This window comes from Zeugodacus cucurbitae, chromosome 3 (genome assembly GCF_028554725.1).
Source record: "Zeugodacus cucurbitae isolate PBARC_wt_2022May chromosome 3, idZeuCucr1.2, whole genome shotgun sequence".
Taxonomy (NCBI): domain Eukaryota; kingdom Metazoa; phylum Arthropoda; class Insecta; order Diptera; family Tephritidae; genus Zeugodacus; species Zeugodacus cucurbitae.
Genome location: NC_071668.1, coordinates 28,845,968 through 28,867,286, shown reverse-complemented (window position 1 = coordinate 28,867,286; position 21,319 = coordinate 28,845,968). Strand labels below are relative to the sequence as shown.

The window sequence follows — 21,319 nt, the reverse complement described above, 5'->3', positions numbered from 1 at the left end:
CAAAGCTTTTAGGAGATTTATTTAAGACCTTCAGAATTGCTCATCGTAAATCTCCAAATGCAATTTTTTTAATATAAAGCCTTTCTTGGCGATATTTTTATTTTAAAGTCTACCATTGCGTATACGCAACATCATTCAATATAAATATCTCAACATATCATAAGTAAAGGGTGATACCTAAGTAAAGAGTGATTTTTTAAGAGCTTGATAACTTTTTAAAAAAAAAAAACGCATAAAATTTGCTTTTTGAAGATAATTTCATTTAAATGTTGACCGCGGCTGCGTCTTAGGTGGTCCATTCGGAAAGTCCAATTTTGGGCAACTTTTTCGAGCATTTCGGCCGGAATAGCCCGAATTTCTTCGGAAATGTTGTTTTCCAAAGCTGGAATAGTTGCTGGCTTATTTCTGTAGACTTTAGACTTGACGTAGCCCCACAAAAAATAGTCTAAAGGCGTTAAATCGCATGATCTTGGTGGCCAACTTACGGGTCCATTTCTTGTGATGAATTGTTCTCCGAAGTTTTCCCTCAAAATGGCCATAGAATCGCGAGCTGTGTGGCATGTAGCGCCATCTTGTTGAAACCACATGTCAACCAAGTTCAGTTCTTCCATTTTTGGCAACAAAAAGTTTGTTAGCATCGAACGATAGCGATCGCCATTCACCGTAACGTTGCGTCCAACAGCATCTTTGAAAAAATACGGTCCAATGATTCCACCAGCGTACAAACCACACCAAACAGTGCATTTTTCGGGATGCATGGGCAGTTCTTGAACGGCTTCTGGTTGCTCTTCACCCCAAATGCGGCAATTTTGCTTATTTACGTAGCCATTCAACCAGAAATGAGCCTCATCGCTGAACAAAATTTGTCGATAAAAAAGCGGATTTTCTGCCAACTTTTCTAGGGCCCATTCACTGAAAATTCGACGTTGTGGCAGATCGTTCGGCTTCAGTTCTTGCACGAGCTGTATTTTATACGGTTTTACACCAAGATCTTTGCGTAAAATCTTCCATGTGGTCGAATAACACAAACCCAATTGCTGCGAACGGCGACGAATCGACATTTCACGGTCTTCAGCCACACTCTCAGAAACAGACGCAATATTCTCTTCTGTACGCACTGTACGCATTCGTGTGGTTGGTTTAATGTCCAATAAAGTAAACTGAGTGCGAAACTTGGTCACAATCGCATTAATTGTTTGCTCACTTGGTCGATTATGTAGACCATAAATCGGACGTAAAGCGCGAAACACATTTCGAACCGAACACTGATTTTGGTAATAAAATTCAATGATTTGCAAGCGTTGCTCGTTAGTAAGTCTATTCATGATGAAATGTCAAAGCATACTGAGCATCTTTCTCTTTGACACCATGTCTGAAATCCCACGTGATCTGTCAAATACTAATGCATGAAAATCCTAACCTCAAAAAAATCACCCGTTACTTAAATACACAAACTATAAATAAAAAAATAGTATAATTTGTATGTGAAGTGTTTCGCCCCATTAAATTGTGACATCGAAATTATGTGAATTCTTGAAAAACTTGTTTTATCACCACCCATTTGCAATCATTTGCGATCATACATATATCAAATAATGAGCAAATTTACAGACTCAAGGTAATGCAAAAACGAATCAAATAAATGGATTTAAGTAATTTTTCATATTGAATTGAAATCGAACTTCATACATATATATGTACATATATACATACGTGACAATAAATTATGGTTAAATAAAAAAAAAAACAATACAACAAAAATATACAAAGAGCTGAAATGCAATTATGTAGATGGGCACACTTATGCACAGTTACAATTCTGTCATGCCAATATTAAGTGAAAATTAAAAATAATAATTAGTAAAATATGTCTTATTTATCGCGGTTGTGCGCTGCTTTATTTATTCATAAGCGCAATTTCGACAACTTGTATGCACACATTCGATACATTATGGTAATCCTTATTTTTTATTATTTTTCTAATTTTTTTTAATTTTAATTTTTATTTTATTTTTTTTTAATTTTTTTACATTATGGTAATCCTTATAGGCTGTATTTTTATGCGCCGCACTTTGTTCATATTACTGACTGCGAAAACATTCCAACAGAAACTGTTTGGAGAGCATTTCGTTATGCTCCTTAATAGATCGCATACTAGCCTCGTTGTGTAGTGATTCGATCGGAGACATCAAGAGGCAACCTGTGGATGTCCGGAGAGCGGTATTTTGACAAGTCTTTAGCTTTCATACTAGCGACTTGATCTTGATCTTGTTGCGGCTCTGTACCTTGGTAGCAATTGCGGTCGTTTCGGGAGTGAAAGTGTGAGATTATTAACAATCGGAATTTTGCTGCCATCGTCAGAAAAGTTTTGGTCTAGACTGTACTCCATCGTCCAATTGGTAAATATGGTCGTTGTAGATTTAGTAGGGGATAGTGTTAGTCTCCTAACAAGAAAGAAGTGCGAAGAGAGGTAGGCGTTTACTTTCGATCACAAGTCATCGTTTCTATTGTCCGACGTCAATATCGTACAACCATCGGCGTAAGAGGTGACTGAGACTTCCTCTGGTGGTTAAGCAGATTTCGAGATATAGAAATAGAATAGTATAGGGGATAGGATACTACCATGTGGAACACCTTGTTTAATTCTTCTAAGTTTTGACGTTTGACCTCGAAATATTACGGATGACTAGCGACCGCTCAAATAATTCGTGGTTCAGCTCTTCAACCCAGGAGGAAGATGTCTTCTAGTAGCGCCGTGTGTTTGTCTGTGTCAAAAGCTTTCGACAAGTCCAACTCTACTAGGATCGTCCTCTTACAGGGAGGTTTTAAATTTAGGTCATGAGCGTTTATGACCCTAAGCGTTGTGGCACTATGCACTTTACGGAATACATGTTGATCCTGTGGTGACTCAAATCAAATTCTGTGATGTCGACCCAGTTAGCTCTTTTGAAATTAACATAAGTGCGGTTGCCCACAGAATTAAAGTCAGGAGTTTTTTAGATCGAGGCAATTATAGGGAATAGTCAGATGCGCACCACACATCAGGAAGGGTATAATGAGTGACTTTTAGAGCATTACTTTGGTTTTGAATTATTTCCTCAAGCATTAGATTAAATAAGGCTCTCGAGGGTTTGAAACCTCGTTTGGTACCGAACGGCTCGGACAGGTCCTTCCCTATTCTGACGGAGATGTTGTCGTTTCAGAGGATCCATCGTTGTTGAAAATATATATCGCGCATGCCCTAAAGGCATCATTGGGTATATCGTAATACGGTAAAAATGTAGACATATATTATATGCTACTTGGAGTGCGTGTTTGAGCTACTTGTATGCCCAAATGCACTTGTTAATAATGATGACAATGTTCGGCGATGTTGCTGCGGCTGTTGCCACTGCTACTTCAATCACTGCTGCCGCAACAAATATTATGTACTACTTTTGCTCAAGTTGGGTTGTGTTTATTTTGTGTTTATTTTGTGTTTTCCGTTTTTTTCAGTTTTTTAGCTTTTATGCCCACTTCGTTATTGTCCGTTATTGGTGAAGGCGATGGTGACGGTGTTGGCGATGGCGTTTGCTGATGATGTCTATAACGTTGTTAGTTTTAGGTGATGCGGCTATTTGTTGTAATCTTAAGTTGTTGTTGTTGCTATTGGTTGCAACATAAACCGCACAAACAGCTAGCAGCCGCAACAATTGTGGCAACAAGACCACAACGAATGATGCGCGTCCGTTTGTTTGTTACTTATATTACGGTTTTTCGTTTTTGTTTTGTTTTGTTTTTGTTTTTTTTTTTTTACTCGCTTCGGTTAGTTTGTGTTTCTTGGTGTTTGTGGCAGCAAAAGTAAACTAGAAAATCAATGAAATTCCACTGATGACGATGACGACAACTACAAGCAAAGTGAAAGTGCTCCAATTGCTGGTTGCATCTGCGGCTAGTTATGCACACAAACACACACGGACACACACGGACACACTTATGTTTAGCAACAACAACAATACAGGCATTTGAAGCAAATGCCCAAGTTAACTGAATATTATACAGCTGCATGCCACCAGGCTTGGTAGCTGCGCCACTACGCCGCTTGCCACATGGCTTGTTGCTGGCAACGCGAGTCGCTGGTTAGCCTGCCGCGCACTTGGCTATTAAGATGCTATCCCTGCGTAGCACGGCACAGTGTTATTGCCGCGGCTGCTGCCGTTTGGCATTTCGGCGTCAGATACTGTTACCGTTAGGGAGCGTTATAGTATTTTCGTAAACACGGCCAACGCCAACAAAGAGCCACCTGCCACTTGCGCCTGCTGCCTGCCTACCCACCGTGCATCTTCCCGCTGTGCGATGTTGTGCTATGTTCGGCCAGCAGGCGAGTGCTTGTGTTCAGCGTTATGTTGCGCCTGCTGTCCGCTTGATGGCCTGGTCTCGCGTATGTTGACTTTTAAGCCATTTACACGCACACACACACAGTCACGGCAATAAAATTGGTAATAAAAGCAAAAGGTGCCGTAGATAAAATGCGCTCCTCACTAGGAAAGCGTAGAAAGAAAAAAGCGACCAAAGCTTGAAACAAAGTAGCCAAAAGTGAATTAAACTGAAAATGTTGAAAAAGGAGTTCATGCAGCAGCAATTGCCGCATGATATACGGACTCAGTGAAGCACCTTTGGTTGCTGCTTTGCACCGTATAACTAACTGGCGTACATGTGTTTGTATGATTGTAGCTTCTGCGCGGTGCTACCATAAATTCCACAAGAAGTGCAGTTTGTGGCTTGCAACAATCGCTTGGCTTGTCGTCAGAGAAACATGAGGCCAGTCAGAGAGTGAGTGCGTCAGCCTGTCGGCCGCTGCAGGCCAATGCGGTTCATCGGCGCTGCGTTGCGCAAAAAAATTTGGCCGCACAACATTGTGGTCTCTAACGGTCGCATAGGCGAACTAGCAAAAGCCATCAGCGCATAGTCAACGCCAGTAGCCAGTAGCTTCTTACGTTTGCGCGCGCACCTGCCAGCCAACCAACCAGCTCGCCCGCCAGCAGTCCTCCGCAGCGAATTCCGGTATTTTGAAATCGCGATGAAATGCTTTTGCAAATTTGCCGTAATGAAACTTTTGTGAATTCGCAACTGAAATTAGCTCACCGCACGTGGCCATGCAAAAGGCTACCCGGCTCAGCGCTCCTTCACTCCATTCGTGTGTATTGTTGAGGTGTATCTGCCAGGCGTGTGCGCTTATGTGTGCGCGCGGGGGCGTTTCGCTTTAGCCAGGCTGAAGTGATCAACCGCTCAACAGGTCGCTTCGCGGCCGCAGTGATTTGCAGCGTTCATTTAATAGCACCTCATTGTTGTTTGTTGTACAAAAACGTTTTTATGTTGAAAATGGGGACAAGCACAGCAGTAACTGTCTGTGTGGGGTAGGGTAATGACGTTGAACTGCAGCAGCCTGTTGCACGCCTAACAGTGGAGGTATGGTATGCCATTTACAGTTGTTGTTGTTGTAGTTGTCCATTATTGATTATGGTGTAATTTTAACTTGGATGCGCTCGTTGTTTAAGGGAGCACTTACCGAAATTGGCTTGCAACTTGCAACACATGCATTCGCACACACATTCCGCGGTATCTCGCATCAATACAGTTAATGAACGTCGGTGAATCGGATTAAAATTGCGCGCTTGAAATATGACGTCCATTAGCTGTGTGTGCCATATTGAATATGAAAGGAGCCGGGCACTACTGCGCTTTTGATTTAATTAAAGATTCGGCTGTTGGATTGAAGTGTAAAAGCGTTTGAAGAATAAAAAATAATATTCCTTTTTGCGGGAGTTTTAATTAACTTGCTAGTGAGGTATGTACCTTAATTAACTAAAGTCACATTTTTAAACATTTTTGTTTATATTAAGTGTAATTCTTAATTTAATAATCAAAGTAAAACAAAAAGTTGTAAAGTTCGGCTGTAATCGATTAAACTAGATGTCGTCATCATAATAATATATGAACATAGGTTAGGTTAGAGTACAGTATCCGCTGGAGGAAGCAGAGGAAGAGGAAGACATCCAATCCGTTGGAAAGACCAGGTTTCTTTTGGTATTTGCAATTGGCGCCAAATAGCAAGAAGGCCGATTGAATAGCGCGCTCTAGTAGATTCGGCTATAATCGATTAAGCGGTGCCTACAGCAAATATGTATATATACGTACATCTATGCATAGTATATGTGCGAGAATGCATTTCTATCTGCTTTAAGGTTGAAGGTTGGAACCAAACAGAATGATTTATTGACATAAAACAAATGTCAAAATGCATGGTTGCATTAATAATTGAAAATATATATATATATATATAACATATATATAACACACAATTTGTCCTATATATTCGGCATTAAGTGAACTAGAATAACGAAAATCGTTATATACAGTAAATGGGGGCTTTGGTAATTACTGGATAGATTTCAAATATTTTTGCTGCATCATATCCTAGACGTACGTCCACCCTATATTTGAAAGTATAAGGAAGCTTTGGGAAGTTATGACCCGATTTAAAACATTTCTGGTACAGAGACACATAATTGGAAAAAAATATTCCCTCTGATTTATAATATATTAAAATATTTGAGAGTAAAGAGTAAATCCATAAGCACTGAGTTCTTCATGTTCGATATCTGAAGTCTTGGGAAAGTATAGCGCGATTTCGTCCAATTTTTCAACAAGTGATGCCACACCTGAAATGCATTATTTGTGTAAAGTTTTATTCCAATATATTCATTGGTTCTTGATGTTCAAACACATATAACATAACCTTTGAATGGGAAGTGGGCGTGTTTATAATCCGCCGTACCTTTAATAGTGTAGTAGTACCTTTAGTACTACTAGTAGTGTACCTTTAGTGGTTTATATGATATATGGCAAAAAAATTTAATAGAGAGCGACAAACTTTTCGACAAAATTTCATCCAAATATGCATCTCTTTATAGGATTTAATCCGACATAGTTTATTTGCAATATGTAACCTTCCTACGAAACACGTGTACCAAGTTCCATCAACAATCAAGTAACCGTTTGCTCGGACGGACTTACAGATACTGGATTTCAACTCAAATCGTTACCCTGATCACTTTGGTATATACATTTAGTTTTAGGACTTGCAGACTTACTTACTTACAAACAACCGTTATGTGAACAAAACTATAATGCTCTCTTTGCAACATGTTGTGAGAGTATAAAAATTTAACTTAGCATAACAGCTCATATAATAATGCATACAGTTAATATAACATAAGACATAACATTACATTAGCTATTATCATAGGTTTAAGTACATATGTACGTACATATATCGTATATAATTCCACATATGTAAAACTTCGAATTTAGTTTTCCATGAAAAAATAAATCAGATATTTTGCAATTAATTCGTCTTGATTGTTTCGTAATCAATTTCCTTTAGATTGTAAGATTGCATCCACATACTCACATATGTATTATACATACTCATAACAATGTACTCGTCCACAAGAATTTCAGTTTTACCATTTGCGGGTGTGTATTTTTACGGTTACGACGGAGTCGGTAACCAGAACTGCCATCAAAGTGTTGACAATGTGTGCCGCCCGGTGCTGATCTTCATACAAACACGCATACTTATATACATATGTACATACACAACTGCATATATGTACATATATGACTATGACTGCATTGACGCGACGTCACTCATACGCAACGGTTCGCTATGACAACCGCGTTGTTTGGCTCTTTGGTGGTTACGGCGTAAATTGGTGATCATTAGGAAGACCGCTACATTTCAGTCAACTAATTAAGTATCTAAGTATGACATTAAGACAGACATTAGACGGGCAATTGTGTACATACATATACATGTATGTATGTATGTGTGTGTGTATGAGCAAACATAATTTCTTGAACGAGTTCGATTGTTTGTTTACCTGCATGTTGTGGCGTGTTAAATAGCAGATCGGTATGACTAAATGCTCGTGTGGGAAACGAGCGACGAGCGACGACAGTTGAGTAACGCAAAGCGCTTGTTGGTGCTGAAGTTGGCACTGAAGGTGGTTGCAGCAAGGTCTGCTGCTCTTGTTGATCCATTTTGCTCAGACTACTTTGCTGAGCGGCAAATTTGGCATGCTTCTAATGAGTTTGCAAAGATATCTACTAGCGGTGGGCAGGTGTCTTCACTTGCTGAATATTAATAAGAGTACAAATAGTTTTTTTATGCTTTGTACAACATAATATAAATTAACAAAATTTAACTTGGCTTAACTTAACCTAACGTAACATAACTTAAAGTGAAACTAAATATTACAATGAAGATTAAATAATTCTTTATTACAAGACAACAAAACATAACCTTACATAACATAACGTACCGTAACATAACTTAACGTAACATAAATTAAATTAAAGTGAAGTAATAAACTAATTAACATTAAACAAATCATTATTATAAGACCACAAAATTGAAGCTTACTTAACGTAACGTTACATAACTTAAAGTAAATTGACATAACAATCAATATTAATTATTATAAGACAACAAAACTTAATCTTAAGTACATAATGTAACATAACTTAACGTAACATAAACAAATTTACACCATTTGATTATAACTTGCTTTCCCACATGCTACATGCATTTGAAGTTATATTTCATTATTATAACACAGTAACTTAATGTAACGTAGTAATTTTAATATGAGAATTTAAATAAATTTTATTTTTTAATTTAATAAAATTAAAAAAACTGCGTTGAGATATATTTTTTTAATTCACATTTTCACTGGCTTATCGAACCACCCTCGCATACGTACATCGCGCTTGCTCTTCACCAGTATTATAATTATTGCTTTTCTCGTCTTCTCCACTTCTTTAATTTTACTATTGTCATCTGTCGTTTGTTGTAAACAATACTAATAATTCAGTTAGTTGATGATATTACCACAGTTGTTGTTGTTGTTGTCATAATGTGAATCGTCAATTTTTATGGTCCAAGGTCAACTCGAGGGCGTCACACCGCATTTATTCTTTGTATACACTTTACAACTTCATTTGATTTGCAATGAATCTTAAAGTATCTTCAAGTGTGTGAGACTACTACTTCCCATTGTAGGCAGTGTGGTAGTGATCAAAAACAACAACAACAACAACTGATAATATAAATAACTCATCAGCGCTATTAATACGGTTACATTTTGTTTATTTACCATTTGTTGGCATGTTGTTGTTGTTTTTTTATAATAATTTTATGCGATTTTCCATGCTTTACTTTTGTTGAAGCGTTTTTCTTTTTCTTTTTCTTTTTCTTTTATTTTTAGTTTTTTTTTTTTGCTACACAAGAGGCTTCTACCGTCTTCTTGTCTTTCTTCTTTTATTTTACAGCTGCGGCGGCAGGTGCAAAGTGCAATTGTTTATGGCATACAATTTAGCGAGCGTAGCTCCATTGCCAGCACCAAAAAAAGGTGGCAATAGAAATAAAATCCCGCACGCAATGCCAACCGAGGAAGCGGACAAGTGGGAATTCCAAAATGAAAAATTAAAAAAAGAGCACATAAAACATTATACATAATTCACTATGCGATTATTTAATAGCGTGGAAATTGTTCCAATTTTTCAAGCACCACACACACAGGCACATACACTCATGCAACTACACGAATTTGCAAGGTGTTAGCTGAAGTGCGCGCCGCTGACCTTCAAGATGATAGTGAAGTTGCTTACATTGCCGAGCCGCCGCTCTGCTGCTGCTGCTGTCTTTACTGTGGTTGTTGTTGTTGGATGATTTAACTTTGTATTGTCACCATTGAATTTGTCGAGCTTAGTTTTCAATTTTACTTATTTTTAGCTGAGCGTGAATTAAAGCGAAAGTGTAACCGCTCTCAAATTTGCATAATGCGCATGGGTGTGGTGAAGGTGAACACCTTTAATTACACCGCAACAAGCTATCTGAAGTGTTTACGCTGTGAACTTGAAAAGGATGCGAAATTCAGCTAAAATGAACTAGTAATTGCGTTGAATTGAACAATTGTATGATGATGACTTATCGATTTTTGGTCGATAGAAAAATTAATTTTATGGTGAAATTTGAGTGTTTTGATTGTTTACTTAAATGAACTGGTTGCTGTGATTTGTATGTCACCAGGAGGGCGAAAACAAATAGCATAACTTAGTTAAGCCCATATAGGGCTAACAAAATGCTCTGCGATAATGTACCAAAGTAACGTGAGGTGCCTTATGAACTTCTTTGGTCTAGTTGGTTTTATCTAACATTGCAGACCCGCTAAAATAAAATTACTGTCAAGTTTCTGCGGTCCTTTGTAGCTTTTGTAGTATAAAAAAATAGGGTTGACTCTCCGATATACGAACTCTATATAATTCTATAGAGAATGCGTTTCGCGCGCTTCGCTCAACTTATGGTCAACGTAATCGGCCTACTGAGCGTACTATTCGCAACCCATCTTGAAGACCAGCATTCATTATTGGATAATATTAGACCGAATAGAACACGTCCAGCAGGCAGTGAAGAATGTACACGAAGACCGTGGAGAGTCGATTCGACGCCATTCGCAACAACTCGGACTGAAAAGTTCCAAGAAGATCGAGCAGAACTGCCGTATTTGGGACGAAGAGCAACCTGAAGAGATTCAAGAGCCGCCATTTCATTCAGAAAGGTGGAATCATCGGCGACATTTAGTTTCAAAAAGATTGCGCAACTTCCCATATATCGCATTAATCAATGCATTTATTGAGGGAACACTTCGGTGAGCAGATAATTTCACGTTTTGGGCCGGTCGATTTCCTATCAAGATTGTGTGATATCACACCGTTAGAAGTTTTCCTGTGGAGATATGCAAAGTATAAAGCCTATCTGGACAATCCCGCTTCGATTCAGATCTTGGAGCAAATCATCTCGCGTATCATTCGCCAGTTACCAGTCGAAAAGCTCGAACGAATCATCGAAAATTGGACTCAACGGATGAACAATTTGAGACGTAAACGCGACCGACACTTGAAAGATATAATAAAAAAAAATATGCCGAATAATGCCATTATGAGCTTTACTTAAGACATATGTGCTATGTATAATATTTCTTAATCAACGCTGCAACAACTGAGCATAACTGTATGGTAATCATGCATAATTAGTACAGTTATAAGCATTATTTTATTTATTTTTTATTAAAACTTGCACACACACATACAAGCGCATAAGCAGTTATGATCAAACGGAAGTTTTGAATCGTCTCTGCCTACAATTAGGTAGCGCTTATGATTACAACAAAGTGAGGTTAGAGAGAGAGAGCCATTGGTGCTTACCCGCTTGCAGTGTTTGCCGTGTACCGTTAGCGCCGAGCGTCGGAAAGCGAGATAATAATTGCGAAAATGCCGCATTTGCTATAATTGAAAATTTTTCTTCACTGCACTTGCTATTAACTCAGCCAGCGCCGCCACCCTGTAACCGTAACCATTGCTCTTAACGCGCGAACTGGGCGACTGTTGAGCTTGAGTTTTACGGTAAACCGATAATCGTTTCGCGCGTCACACGCTACGCCAACAAAACGCGCCGCCACACTATTCTGTTTGCGCGCTGGTGGCGTGAGAGACGCGCCCGACCGACCCAACGAACCAACGTCCGACCATCCGTCCGTCCGGCATCCTAACAGTCGACAATATTTTTGCTATTATTGGCCGTAAATGTAAATCGAATTCGGGCGCTTTAAATTGAAATTGGGAAAGTTGTGAAATAAAACAAAGTCTCTCCGGCGCACCAACACACTCATCACGCTTGGCACTGCCACAATAACTGAAAGGCGCTGCGAGCTTGGTTACAACACAGTCTAACACTTTGTACATAAAAGTTAGCTGAAATTTGCTTTTATTTCATTACTTTTGGTGTCACCATTGAAATGACGGCGACGGCGCTGCCAACAGCGGGCAAGGCTGTTGCGTCTACGTCTGTGCCGCGCCGCGCCTCACCGCCGTTCGTTCTACTTACTAGCCCGTGTTTGTGTTTTGTACGCTTCTTTTACGTAAGCTGTTCAATAATTCAAATTGAATTCTGTATTTGGACAGACGACCGTACGGACTATCTGCGTCTGCGGCGATTGTCGCCAAAGGTGCTCACTTTACAGTTCGCTGCACACGCGCGCTCGCACTCGAGCACCCAAATTGCATCTTCAATGCGACTGCAGCGACTCGATTGTGGGTGGAATGCAACTGCAACGAAATGCATAAGTGCGCGCGCCATATATGTGTGTCCGTTTGTTCTTGTGGCCTCGCGCGCATTCGGCGACGTACAACACGCGCTTGGCGTGTCCTCTTAAAAAATGACAATGCAAATATATTTGGGGCAATTTTCGTATAATAATGCAAGGAAAATGTGTTATTAAAATTACACAAATTCAAATCATAGAGAAATAGAAAATAGAAGAGAAAAGTAATCGAATTAAAATATTTACATACACACACATACATACATAGTTGAGCCCCGGCTATGCACTCGTGTGCAGATATTGTGCAGTTTAACCTTCTCCTTTTTTGTGCATTCATAATGAGGAACAATTTTTTATATTTCCATTATTTATTCTTTGTTTTTCAACAAATTCAAAGAAATTGTAGTCGTGCGGTTGACATGCGTCGCACAGTGGGGCGATTAAGGGCAAATATTTGGTTTTCTTAATGTGAACACCGTTAACTCGTTCTTTCAATATTAGAAATCTGATTTATATTTTCATAATTGTTTATTGTGTATTTCTCCGAGCTTCCCTTCCTATTTGAGATATTATTTAAGATTTTTGAAAATTTTGTTATACAAATTTTAGCAAAATGATCTGTTTTTGAAGTCTAAATTTTGATTCGTTGGGTTCCCAAAACTTTTCTATTTGAACAACTCAACAATAATGCCAATATTATTCAAATTCAACGTCAAAGTCATTATGTCAAATTCAACGATGGTCCTAGTCAAATCGCAGAGGAATCATTCAAGCACTTGCTCATTCAGTGCCCAGTATTCTCCAGAATAAGTTTAAAACACCACGGCGGACCAAGCGAATTGTCTGGAATTCACATAAGCTCACTTAAGAGTAGTTGGGTGTCACAAAGGACGGTTAAAGGTGTCTAAGTGAGACTCTCTGCAATCGGGGAAATTTACCTCGTGACTTAACCTAACCTAATCCGAATTCTTTTAGAGGAAGCACATTTACTATTAAATTAGCTGGCTGTTCCTGGTCATTTAACATAATGAAACTGGGCATTTGGATGATCGGGAGAGTATCATATTGCAATAAATATATTGGCAGTAGAAAGACGATGAAAAGCAGACTTATTATTAAGACATATCCAAGTCCTAATATTAATAACTTTAAAATAATATATTTTTGTTACATGCATTTGAAGAGACTGCGTACCTGTAGTAGTAATTGGTCAGTTAATATAGCAAACACTCTCTGGTCAATAAGTTTATTTATTTTTAATATATACATATATACTTTATACTGCTTCATAAAAACGAATTTGAACCCTCAAGCTTCTGAGTTCTGAGTTGAATTTTGTAACATGCAAACATTTTAATCAGTATTTTGACATCAAAGATGAATTCAACATAAATATCATTTATATGACTCCACTGACTAAGATAACACACAATTTGACTCACATATTCGGCATAAAGTCCATTAGAATAGCGAAAATCATTATATGTAGTATAGGAGGGCTGGGGTAATCCTTGGACCAATTTCTCTAATTTAGGTTACATTATACCAATATTTTACATATACTTGATTTTGCTACGGTATAAAGTCCACCGGAAGTGTGAAAACCCTAATAAAGTATATGAGGGTTAGATGATGTATTAACCCGATTTTGTCCATTTGTGGCTCAAATTCACGCTATTAAAAGGAAAACATCTCCTCTGAATTTCATAATCATAAATGAAAGATTTATCTACATTTTCGGTAAAGTATTGGCCACAAGCACTTAGCTCCGCACGTTCGGTACCTGGTGTCTTGAAAAGTTATAATTCTATTTCGGAGATTTTCAGATGGAGATGCTAAAAAATCCACTAGTTATTTGAAGCGGTTGACAACTTGTATGCCACTTGAATAGAATCAAATGGAAAGAAAAACTCGAAAAAAATTAAACAAGACTAGCTTGTGTTTCATGTGATATTTCTTGATTCAATTACGAGGAGTAACCGTTATGTGTACAATGTCATATTCAAGTGCACTAGATACACCAGATAATCGTATGCATTAACGCTGAGGCATTCTATGAAGTTTGTCACATTCCATGCCTAAATAATTGCACTTCTTTTACGATTGTCTACGAATTCTAACATGGATTTCCATAAATAATAACTTTATGAGTGCGCATTAAAATAATGTCCATCGCAACAAGCGCAGCATCACATACATACATACATAAATAGGTAGGTGCATATGCATATGAGTAGACCCGCTCGTATCGTTTGTGGCGAATAGATCGTCCACACCACACGTCTATGTAATGCAATGCAATGTAATATAATGCATTGTGTAAATGAGTAATGATTTTAATGCGACGATTATTAGTGAATATTTGCAGCAATGATTTTAATGGTGATTGCGACGGACATGCCCACGGCTAATAGTTAGAACGCTTATAACGCTTATCTTCGGCAAAGTGTCAGCGTTAACACGCTCAATGCAAACATACGGACTCGTAAGATCGACACCAAAGAGGTCGTAAAGTATTTTATGAGCTTATGTACATGATTTGATGGGCACACAGTTATGAAGACACTTGCCCAAGCACTTATAACATATGCTGATGCAAGTGCTCGGCGGCAAAAATCGGGTGGGCTGGCAGTGGAATGTATGCGAGTATAATAAAATTATGGATATTTGTGAGATTACCAATTCATTGTGAGATCAGTGAACGATGAGAAAAGTTTAAGAATGCCTATAAATGATAATTCGGATATTTGTTGTTAATATTGTAGGTAATATTACTTTAAATAGGTTGTATTTACTGTTAGTGCGGTTATTAATAAAAATCATTCAATCATTCTATAGAAAATTTAAAAATACACAAATATAAATTCTCGAAAAAAAACAGCTGTCACATACATATGATAATTAGGTCAGCCATATAGGGTACATTCTATTCCTTGTAGCGTGCGTTTAACCTGACAGCTGAGTAAATTATTTGAGTTCATAGAAAGAGCGACAGTTAATTGGGAGAAACGGGCGTTAAATTATTTATATAGCGTATACATAAACTCTACCGGTTGATATTGTATTTATTTAAAAAAAAAGGAGATAAATCAGTTTTTTTGATTAAAAAGGAAAAAAGCTTCAATTATAAAATTAGTATATTTATCATTAGACCCTTAATTATGATATTGATTTTATATCTACATAGATATTAACTTTAAAATTATGCTTTTCATTTAATACCAACATTGCAACAGAAAATGAATTCTACAATTGACCATGACAAACCTAACATATATGTACAGAGAAACCCCTAATAACGGACACTTCTCTTGAGCGGACATTTTTACGTGCAACAAGTAAATTTTTAGAACAAATGACCTCTTATGCCGGAATTACATTACCTCAATATGGATCTGCATGGCAAGTGCATTTCTTACATTTCTTTGGGTAAAATGATTGCGATTGTTGGCGAACTCACTATGATATACTCCGACAAATTATTGTCATTGTATCACCAAAAATTTTTTTTGAAATACCTGAGGGGATTAAATATTAAAAAACTGTATTAGGTCTATAATTATATTCATGGGGTAGCCCAGACCTTTCTTCTTCTAACAGAACGCCCATACAAGAATATTTTTCTCATTAGATCAGGGCATCAAAAATTGTATTGATTGACTCTTGGCCGCCAAGCCGATGCAGTTCTCTTGAAGTGGAATCTAAAATTTTTTAAATCTCCGCTTTGTTATTCCAACTTAAGTGAACATAGCTTCACAACTATTAGTAATAAGTGGTCAGGAAATCATGAACTGAATACCATAATCTTATGCAATGGACAACGGTGGCACTATGTTGCAGATTAAGGTTCTGAGGTTATTATCGACATGCACACAAAAACAAGCGGTCATTGAAAATTGTTGCAAAAAAGTTGTTTGTTCCAGTCTTTTAAATAATAACAAGTAAGGAAGGGCTAAGTTCGGGTGCAACCGAACATTTTATACTCTGCTAATTCATTTATTTAAATCAGATAATATACAATTTGACCCACATATTCGGCATAAAGTCCATTATATAGCATATGGAAGCTGGGTTAATTACTGGACCGATTTAAATTATTTGTGCTAAGTTCTGTTGCGATATCTTCACTGGAATCAGATGGACTTCAAAATTATGGTATATGGGAAGTATATCCGTATGAACCGATTTCACCATTTTCAAACTATAACATTGGAATATCATGTACCAAATTTCGTTGAAATTGGCCAAGTAGTTCTGGAGATAGGATTTTTTACCCATTTATACCAATATGATCGAATTTAAGGTTTCTGATTGAAATAGCTTACGTATTTTATGAGATATGTACTTAAACTTAGTAGGGGCAAGACCTCGCCCTCTTTCCCAAAAATATTTCATCCAAATTTTGCTTTCATAACATTTTTATGGCTTAGTTATAACACAGGTATTTGCAAGATTTCGGTTATCCATTTACCATTTGTGGGTGTGGTAGTAGTTGCCCACTTACAATACCAACTTTTTTTAGAAACACGTGTACCAAGTTTCATCAAGATATCTCAATTTTCACTCAAGTTATCGCGATTATCGGATTTCAACTATACTCGTCACCCTGATCACTTTGGTATATACTATAACCCTATATCTAACACATTTAGTTTGAGTACTTTTAAGCAACCGTTAGATGAACAAAACTGCTTTACTCTATTCGCAACATGCTGCGAAATTATAAAAGGAACATAGAGCCCTGTGGGAGAGAACACATTTTAAAACCTGCGGGCCTGTATGACTTTATCAGTCTCCGATTCGGAGGATCCCGATACATTATAAGACTATGGTCGCAACTTTATTTTGCTTTTTAACCGTTTTCAGTTCAGTGTCCAGTTTGTTGAGTATTAACAAATCACTGGGAAGCCTCAGCACCTACGTGGTCTATTAGTGTCGTTTAAACACGATTTAGTGTTACACATACATATACATACATATGTATTCGTCTAGCGGCGGAAATTTTGCTGTAGGAGGAAATGCTTAGATGACTGTTCAACACTTACCATTTACGTCGTTATAGTTGTTATTGTTGTTGCTACTTGTGGTTGGCTTGCGAGTATATTGTGTTTATTGTTGTTTTTTCTAGTTTGTTGTTGTTTTTCGTTTAGTAGCACGAACAATTGGCCACACCAGCCAATCTCAACTTCGAAGCAGCGGCTGACGCCAACGTCGACGCTGGCGTTGGTCAGCACTTATCGGAAATGCGCTGAGTTGCACTGTCTAGCTGCTGTGGATAGGTTTTCCGATTAAATTGCAAATGCGCTACGAAATTACGCGGCTGCGGCAAACGAGTGCGAGCGTGTGTAAGAGTGTTTGTTTGTTTGCTTGCTTGTTGGGACGTAGGGACGCCACGTCGCATAAGTTTCCCGCAACTGAAACGAGACTGTTCGCAATTAATTGCACAACGGACACCCAATATAATTGCAAACGGAACGGATATCCGCTGCCCGGCCGCCAGGCAGATAAACGCCAACCAGCTTGCACAGACTTGGTCGAGAGCGAGAGGATGGGTGGCGTGTGGCGGCTTGTGAGGCCGACAACCAGTTGCTCAGGCAGGAAGAAATCACAAATCACAATTCAAATGATCAGCTCCGTGTTTTTTTTCTAATTTATTTCACTGCTTCTTCTTCTTCTTCTTCTTCGTCTTCTTCTTCCAAGACTTCTGTATTTGCGCACTTGTGGGCAGCTTGTGCGCAACCGTTATGTTAAGTGACTGTCGCTTGCAAATCACTGTCGCATGTTGTTTGTATTGTTTTTGTTGCTACTTGTTGGCATCCTTTATTGCTCGCTCGATGGCGTTGTGGAGCGTGTGAGCAAGCAGGCGCGCGTCACTGCACTTCCTCCTCAAGTCGTTGCGGTGTATCGCACCGACGGATGTTGTTAGCGCTGTGTTGCGGCAAGTTGTTGCGCGTTACAGTTAATTTCTATTACCGATTTTCATGTTAGTCCGTTGTTGTTGTTTAGTTATTGTAACACTTTTATTGTTTGCGTTTCTTGTTATTGTTGCACTCTTTGTATTTGTTGTAGCTACTGGTGTTGTTGTTGCTTTTGTTACACTCTAATTGACAATTTTGCACATTGTTGTTGCTTTAAAGTCCGACTTGTTGGTGTTATGGAACTATCGCTGGTGGCATTTTGCATGTTATCGCCGCAATTTGTGACAATTATACTTGTTGTTCTTGTCACTTCCGACAGCAAATTTGGGTATGTACACAGTGAGTAGTGGGTCACAGCGACGCATAGAGGCAGATATTCGCACCAAAAACGGTAGTATATTAATAGTGGGTGGAGTTTATTTAGGGGCGTGGCTTGTTTACACTTTTCGAGAAAGTTGTGTGCGGCAGTGTTTTTAGGATTTTAAAAATGTCAATTTCAACTGAAATATTGAGGAATTAATTAGTATGGGCTCTAAATGTTAAATTTCACTTGGAACTGTGTCCATATTTTTTTAAATGGGTGTTCAGACAAGATAACGGAAATACTAAAAACTAAATATTATATTTTTATTTATTAATTTTTTTTTTTTTAATTTTAAAATTGTTCTTTTTTTAATTAATTTTACTATTATTGTAAATTTATTACTTATTGTTTAAAGAAACTGTGTAGACAAATTTAACTTTTCATATTAATATGCTTTTAAAACTCGCTTTCCACATGGTTTTTAATGACTGGCTTATAGTTTTTGGGTTTGTTATGTATTGTTTGGCATATGATTTTGAAATGAATGTGTGACGCAAATAGTTAATTTTTTCTAAAGCACTTCAGTTTCAAGTTCCTTTAGTTGCATTCTTACATATATTTTTATCATTCCTGCATACACAACTTTTGATTATTTTAAGATTCTTAATTTAATATTTAATCCGTTTCACATAAATTTTGTATTTTAATAACGTATTTTTTTATTATTTATAATTTATTTGCAATTATTTTTTATTTATTTTTTAATTAATTTGTGAATTATTTTACATATGTGTATGTTTGTAGCTTGTTGTTATATATGTTTGATTTCAAAATTTATATTTTTATATTTTTATATTTTATTCTTATTTTATTTATTTTTGTATTATTATTATTTTATTATTGTTGTTTTCATTTAATTAAATTTTAATTTTATTATTATTATTTTTTTTGTGTTATTGTTATTGTTATTTTTTTTTTCTTCGCCAATATCGCTTTAATTATTTTTACTTAATTAATGGCATAATTAGTTTTTTTATAAGGTAGTTAATTTAATTTATTTCCATATTATATAATACATACATTTTTGTGCTTTTCCTACTTTTATATTAATTGTTTGTATAAAATCTAAATTTGTCTTATTTAACACATAATATGTCAATGGAATTGATTTATTCAAAAATTATCCTTAAACCAAATTTTAATTTATTACGTTTTAAGTGACCTTTGCTTGCTTTAATGCAATTAAAGTCATAAATTTAATATTTTTTCATTTAAATTTGTTAGGATTTGTATGCAATATAATTCTGTTATAATTTATTTGATGTCGTCGTATTTAATATATATATTTATATAAATATTACTTTATGTCAGCATGCTTGATTTCAATTAAATTCGAACTGAATTAAGCACATCCAATTAAAGTAAATTACACGATTTATATGTACATATATACATAAGCATACATATCCGCGGTGTCTAATGCAAATTTCTGCTGAAATTACTCAATACAGTTATTAAACTGAGCATTCATTTTTATACAATATTTATACACCATTTAAAAAATTTATGGTTACATTTTCTGCAATGATATTGAACGACAATCTGCCAGCGCTTATCACTTCTGGTCAATTAAGTGGCGTTGCAGCGATAAAATTCCGCAATACTGCCATTTAAACGAAACATTAATTTTTATGCAGCTACCACTTTTGTTATGGCGTTTCATTGCTATTTAAATAGTGCTATTTTTTTGGAATTAAGTTGTCTTTCAGTTTTATTATTTCATAATTAACGCTTGTTAAAATGCCATACTTTTGGTAGCAACTGTTGTTGCTTTTTCCATGCTGGAGCATAATTTAGGTCACACTTTTGATTGTCATATTTAAATAATTTCTCAATTTCGATATATACACGATGCACAAAATCACAGCATTAATAATCAAAAAAATATATATATCCCAGGCATGTGAGTGCGTCAAAAGGTGTAAACGCATCCGCGCACGCGGACATCGGACTGTGGACCAAAGGCCACAGACTGCGCGTTAGAATTGAGTCCGTTAGCTGCTTGGCAGCCAATTCGCACATACGCGCTGCTGATGAGGGCGCGCATGCATTCGTACTTTTCACTGTGGAGATCGCGTACCACTCAATACGGTCAACTCACTCGAACACACACACTAAATTTGTCTAATTTTGGTCCTGCGCACCACCGGACATTGCGACAAAACACAACCGTAAAGTAAGAGATCGTCTTGCTGACTGGATGACGCGCGCGCACAATCCATACCCGACGTACATTTCCTTCAACTCATCGCAACTCATTGCTATAACGGCTAACAGCTAAGACGACGACGGCGACGCTTCATTTGCCGCGGCGAGATGCTGCTGCACAGATGTGTCGAACCAGGTGAGCGCGCGGTGCACGACGAACTTGCTCTGCATTCATAAAACTAGTCAACAACAATAACAACAAAAACCAAATTAGAAACACGCGCGCATTCACCAATACAACATACACTCACACGCACACAAACTTACTGGTTTGTTATGGCCAACGTCAGTGGAGAAGCAAAAGAAGCAGCAATGTGAGTAGCAAGAAATAACAACGAAATCGTCCACACATTGAAGAAATGTAACAATTGCCAAACGAGCGAGCGAGCGCAGTCGCTGTCTGAGCCGCTGTCGCCGTCGCCGCCGCAGTCGTTACCGACGCCACAAACACGTCCGTACGAGTACCGAGTGAACGTTCGTCAGCCAAACTTTACTCTAATTCGGTCGGCCACAGACGTGAACGGCACATACCACTGGCCCGTAGCATTCACTACAGTTGGTAGCGCTGAGCGCCGTGCATTACTCAATACGAAAGCCGATTGCCGCTGCTGTTACTTCTTCTT

The 21,319-nt window shown here is 37.5% G+C and overlaps 1 protein-coding gene across 7 annotated transcripts in view; it reads right to left on the bottom strand.

Annotated features, from left to right (window-relative positions):
• The window catches only part of Mecom_1 (Krueppel-like factor luna), a 38,073-nt gene that overhangs the window by 16,529 nt on the left and 225 nt on the right, over positions 1 to 21,319 (bottom strand). Inside the window, exons 1-2 of one of the 7 annotated variants that reach the window (XM_011185234.3) lie at positions 20,238 to 21,015; positions 17,252 to 18,624 (exon numbers count right to left, since the gene is read on the bottom strand). The gene's annotated coding sequence lies outside the window, so the exon portion shown is untranslated. Of the gene's footprint in view, positions 1 to 17,251; positions 18,625 to 20,002; positions 20,217 to 20,237; positions 21,016 to 21,319 lie in introns of those variants that run through there. The other 6 variants (XM_029040656.2, XM_054227205.1, XM_011185237.3 and 3 more) reach the window with 6 other exon arrangements.